The sequence below is a fragment of the Carassius auratus genome, chromosome 20, assembly GCF_003368295.1.
Source record: "Carassius auratus strain Wakin chromosome 20, ASM336829v1, whole genome shotgun sequence".
Lineage (NCBI taxonomy): Eukaryota > Metazoa > Chordata > Actinopteri > Cypriniformes > Cyprinidae > Carassius > Carassius auratus.
The window spans coordinates 2,833,470-2,839,740 of NC_039262.1; the positions used below are offsets into that span (position 1 = coordinate 2,833,470).

At 39.4% G+C, this 6,271-nt stretch overlaps 1 pseudogene; it reads left to right on the plus strand.

The window, feature by feature from the left end:
- Positions 1-3,370: 3,370 nt before the first annotated feature.
- LOC113037886 (beta-soluble NSF attachment protein-like) overlaps positions 3,371-6,271 on the plus strand; it is a 6,533-nt pseudogene continuing 3,632 nt past the window's right edge.

Sequence of the window (6,271 nt, forward strand, 5' to 3'; positions counted from 1 at the left end):
CAGCATTCAACAATGCTCAAATGATCCAGCTGGGGCTCAACACTTTGCTGTGCAACTGGCTGTTGGACTTTCTGATTGGAAAACCTCAGGCAGTATGGGTCGGCAGCAACACATCCAGCACCATCACACTGAATACTGGGGCCCCCCAAGGATGTGTGCTGAGCCCCCTCCTCTTCACTCTGCTGACCCATGACTGCACACTGTCACACAGCTCCAACCTCTTTATTAAGTTTGCAGATGACATGACTGTGGTGGGTCTCATTAGCAACAAAGATGAGACAATCTACAGGAGCGAGGTGAGCCACCTGACCGGGTAGTGCAGTGACAATCTCTCACTGAACGTGGAGAAGATTCAGGAGATTGTTGTTGACTTCATGAGAGCACACACTCAGCACGTTCCTCTGACCATCAATGGTGCAACTGTGGCGAGAGTGAGCAGCACCAAGTTCCTGGATGTGTACATAACAGAGGACCTCTCCTGGACCGACAAGCACTGGCCAAGAAATCACAACAGCATCTCTACTTCCTCCGCAAACTGAGGAGAGCCAAAGCCCCACCCCCTATCATGTGCACCTTCTACAGAAGCACCATTGAGAACATCCTGTCGAGCTGCATCACTGTGTGGTATGGCGCCTGCAACGCATCCTGCCGAAAGACTCTGCAACGCATAGTGTGAGCAGCTGAGAAGATCATTGGTGTCTCTCTACCCTTCAGGACATTTACGGTACACATCTCACTCACAAAGCCCTCTGCATTGCAGGTGATCACACCCACCTGTTACACAGCCCCTTCAATCTGCTGCCATTAGGGAGGAGACTGCAGAGTCTCCAGGCTAGGACCAGCAGACTGAAGGACAGCTTCATCCATCAGGAAGCTGAACTTGCTCCTGAACTCAAAAATGGGCTTTATTTACTTCTCAGAAATTTACTTAAAATTACATGTAAGTATAATTGACCTATACTTTCAAAAAATCTAAATATATTTGAACTATACTCGTGCTCCTCGAATCCGTGTTTTCATTGTTATATATGTATATATGTAGATGGCGCTAGTACACATCCTCTGTACAGAAAAAACAAAACAAACAAAAAACAAACCCCAAATGAAGAAGAATAAGAAACAACAGATACTAGCATATGTAACGCAATCATCTGACATGAAACAGCACCAAAAATTTAACAATTCAGTAATTTAATGAAAAGGTAATAATTACAGTTGAGTTTTGGGGTGTTGATCGACTCCATCTACGTTTTGATTATCATTCTGAATCAAATTCATAGTCTTTTTTATTTCTTTATTTTTTTTATGAAACTTACCCACAATAAAGTTTTTTTTTTTTTTTTTTTTTTTTTTTTAGAATATATGAAGCTAGAATAAAATGTTTTTGTTTATTTTTTATTCTTTGGATGTTTTGTATGTTCTGTAAGGGAAACAGGTCAATTTAGCTCAAAGGGAATCATTTAAGATTTTAAAGGGAATTTGAACAGAATCACTGTTTCACGGCTGATCACTGCGATTCACTGAACGAGCCGTTTAACATCAAATCTGCACTGGATACTAATATCCAAACTATAGTGAAAACACTATCAATTAGCACAGTAACAAGATCGGCAGTTTAAGACATTAACTTGTAAGCACAAAACACAAGATACTTCTCTTTTCAATATGAATAAGGCTTTATTAGATAAATCTAAGACATATAAACTAATCTAACCCATAAATGCACGCACACACACATTCACACAAGTTGCAGGAAGGTCGAAAGTTAGGGAAAGATGAGTTTAAGAGAATAGAAATATGGAATCCCAAGTTCACAGCAATACGTTAAATTGCATAAACATGAACAACCATCAATCACGTAATTAGCCCTCGCATTGAGTTCCTCAGTGAGGTTAAAATTATATTAGATACACCAGCACAACAAATATCTGGGAATACGTTGCCTTCGTTTCCTGTGAAAGGGACTCCCGTTGAAAGGGGTATCCCGGTGTCGCTGATTGGCTGGAAGTTCAGTAGTGAAGTGACGTCTTGGGGAGCCCGTGGTTGTTGGGCGTTGGCTGAAAGTGCAGAGCCGTGTGCGCTGGTCGAAGTTGAACGGGTACCCGAGGTCAGGCGTCGGACACTCGACGTTACAAAACTTAACTCAGAACACGAAACTCTCAAACGGAAAAGAAAAGAAATAAAGTTTGACGAGACTAGGTTGTGTTCCTTCTCATCGTGGCATAGTAGCAGCAGGCAGGCACGCTGGAACCGCGCTCAAAGAACAGTGATGACTACACAGCATGGCTGGGAGCTACAAGCTAAAGCTAGGTAGCAAAGCTACAAGCTAAAAGCTAAGAGCAGGCATGACTAATAGCAGAGACTAAAAGGCAGACTGAAAGTAAGGCATGACTGATAGCACAAGCAATGCTAGAACTAAAAGCAAAGATTTTACAATGTCCTAGGTATTTAAACTGGCCTGTTGGCCACACCTAGAAAGTTGTCTTGACCAATCAGATATTGTCTTGGCTCGGGGGGTATCATAAATCATATGTTTATCTTACCAAGCATGTGGTCCGAATGTTCCTGCTCTGGCAGGGTCTAATTTTGGACATGATTCCTATAACACGATTATGATATATTTTATAAATAAATGATTGTCAGGACAAAATCAAGTCTTTTTGAGTTCATTCTGGTCCATATATATGTACAAAAGAAGTTTCTTTGACATTCTCTGGCAAAGGACTTTTCTGTGAAGACAGAGGTTTAAAGCCCTTCCCCCCCTTAGGAATTTCAGTCTGGTTCTGCTAGGTCGGGGGGGGTCCATGTGATGTCCAGCGTTCCATTTCAATTATGAACAACAAATTTGACAATCTCTTCTTCGAATTGAAATTGTAAATAATTGCTCTAGTGGTGTTCATGTTGAAAGTTGTTGTGTGAACAAGTTGGTTGGTCATCTTGCTTGGTTCTTGTGGCACTAGAACTGATTTATGACTTCCTGAGGAATTCGGCTCTCGTGTTTCAATGCATAAAGCTTTGATAGACTCTTTAATTTGTCTGGTTTGACTCATTTCTGTTACAGTTCAGATATTCATACAACTAAATATATACAAATTAAAACCTAAATAGGGACATAGTAGTATACTTCAAGTGTGATGTAAAGTTCACTTAAAGAAAACTTATAAGTATATTTGCAGAATAAAACTACTAAACTAGTAGTTTACTGAGACTATACTTCAAAGTGTACAAAGTATTTAATTACTAAACTGTCAGTATACCTTTAAGTTCACTTTAGTATAATTGCAATACTACAAACATAGGAGTTAAACTAGTTGTATACTCAAAGTTTGCTACTGTTATAGTTCACTTTTATATACTAGAAAGGGTGGCAATGAAGTACCAAGGAGTATTGCAGTACACTTACAAGTATACTACTAGAACACTGATATCTGTATACTTGCTGCATAAGTATACTTAATAAAATAAACTTGAAGTCTACTACTTTTTGGCATGGGTAAACAAGCGATGAGCATATTTGGCAGTTAGGCTTACTTAATCTCTGCTCAACAACGATTCCATCTCTGAGCAACTCGTATATAGGGACTTCTCAGTCTCCGTAGCCAACTCTTCGTCTCATTTCCCATTTCTACTCTTCCCCAACAAACTGTTTCATAGCTTGTATGTGGCATGGTCCTAACTATTGCAATGGAGTTAACTGTTTAAACAGATAACGCCACAAAAAACATTAAATTCTTGGCTAAATCACCTGACTTCTGGAAACCTCCATACTGTATATCAGGCCACGTCACAACCATACTATTTGTTTCTTTCTCTCGAACCCACCCTTCCCTCCCTTTCTCATCCATTCAGCCAACCTTATCCCACATTCTCTTTCTTTCAGGTTGTATAGGGGGGTCCTAACTGTCTGGCCTAAATATATGATAAAGAAGGGTACCCCCACCCTGAGTCTCTCTGAGCCATCAATTCTAGATGCTTTGATCAACCTGACCATCATCCCATTCCCTCTACCCTTTCATCCTCTTTCTACTCTTCTCCAACACTCTGTTTAACTAACTGTTTCATAGCTTGTTTGTGCCGTGGTCCTGGCTAATGAAATGCTGTGACTGACAATAGAACCATAAAATACATTAAAATAAATTAAAAAACAAATAGAATTTATTTTGCACTGTAATCCAAATCTGTTCTGACTGGCAAGGACAGAGCCTAAACTCGGTGTGTTCAAACAGCTGAAAGAACAGGTAGTTCCAGTCAATTTATGTTATTTTCATAAAACACACAGATTGGAGTTTGCGCTGTGAACACACACACTAAATGATCCAAATGATTATTATTAAAGTTTCTTTGCAAATAGAAAACAGTTTTATTTAGGACTAATATCCTAAAGAATCATTTGATGACAAATTGTCCTTTTTTAAACAGCTTAGGTTTTATAATTAGGGCTCAAGCCTGGAGGGCGAGAGCCCTATTGTTTTCCTTAGGATTATTTTTTATTATTATTATTAATTATTATTATTATTATTATTTTTTCTAACGTTACGGGGGCTTTTGGGGCCCTTAACATGCCTTTAAAAAGTCTTGAAAATTGGCACACACATTGGAACCTGCGGCCATTAGGGCCGGGCAGAGACTGATACACGGGCGTGGCACAGGGGCTCTACAGCGTCCCCTGGAATATGGAGGGCCATATATCATACATACTTGTACGTAGACATACGAAACTCGGTACACATATAGAACTCATCAATACAAACAACTTTCGTATTGCATATCATAGGCTCCGCCCAACAGGAAGTTGGCTATTTAGGGTTTATTATTCATATTTGTCGTCAAAGTTGTGGGGGCTTTTGGAGTCCTTAACATACTCAAAACTCTTGGAAATTTGCACACACCTTTGGATCTGTGGCCTTTAGGAGCCTGCAGAGGTTGGGACCCGGGCGTGGCACAGGGGCTCTACGGCGCCCCCTGGAACACAGTCATTAATATTGATGTATAGGCTCACACATACTTACACGTATTAATATGAAACTCAGTACACATATAGATCTCATCGTGCCGAACAACTTGCGTATTGCATTGTCATAGGCTCCGCCCAACAGGAAGTCAGCTATTTAGAGTTATGTAAAAAGCGCATGCTCTGGAATTTGATATACTTGTCATAGGTTTTTTACTCGATTGCCACCAAACTCGGTCAACATGATCTCAAGACATTGGGGATGAAAAATTGCCAGGGATTTTTGATATCTCGAAACGGGTTTGCTCGTAGCGAGGCGTTTAATTTATGGCGAGAATTGAGAAACAGGAAGTGTCTAATACCATCCACATACATTTCCTAATTTTAATCAAACTTCATCAGATTATTTCATTGTATGATGTCGATCGCATATATGTGACTATTAGGAGTCAAAGTTATAGCGCCACCAACTGGCAGCAGGAAGTGTGTCATTTTCAAAATGCTTTGAATTCGCATCTTATTTTTACTCGATTGCCTTCAAACTTCATCAGAATAATGTTTAAAAACACAGCCGATATAAATCTGCTGGGGGTATATTGATATCTAAAAATATTGTTGCCGTGGCAACATGTCAAACTGGAATACTTCTCAGGTGATTTTGAGGCATATAACATGCTTAGAATTTCATCAAACTCAGAACACATATCAGTATTAGTGACAGCTAGACACTGGCAAAAGTTCATAAGAGGCGTGGAAGAGGCACTCTATAGCGCCACCTTTTGTCAAAAGTGAGTGGGGTTAGTTTTAGCTACAGACACCAAACTCAGTACAAAAATTGTTCTTATCAAGACGGACAAACTTTCTAATTCACAGTCATCAGCTACGACCAACAGGAAGTCGGCTATTTTGATTTGAATGTGGATTGTTTTTTACATTTAGCTGTGAATTAATGCATACTGCTTCAGAGGAGAGTAACACTATACACCACCAAACTTGGTGTACATGTTGAAAAAACATTGAGGAACTTAAATTGTGAATGGGTTTTGGATAGCTTGGATGGTTTTGTCGTGGTGATTTTTTTAAATGACAATAAAGATGAACTATTAATTTTCCTGCATTTTTAAATTCCAAACACTTCAAAACCTTTTTTCATACAGAAAAAAAGTTATTCTGAGTAAATATGCATAGTTTAATGACTTTACAACACTGTATGGATAACAGAAAATTAAAAAACTGTCAGACATCTCATCTCACTCTGTCCCTCTGTTTGAGTATTATGTGCTGAGACTTACATGTTCTGAGAGAAAATGCGCCCCTACA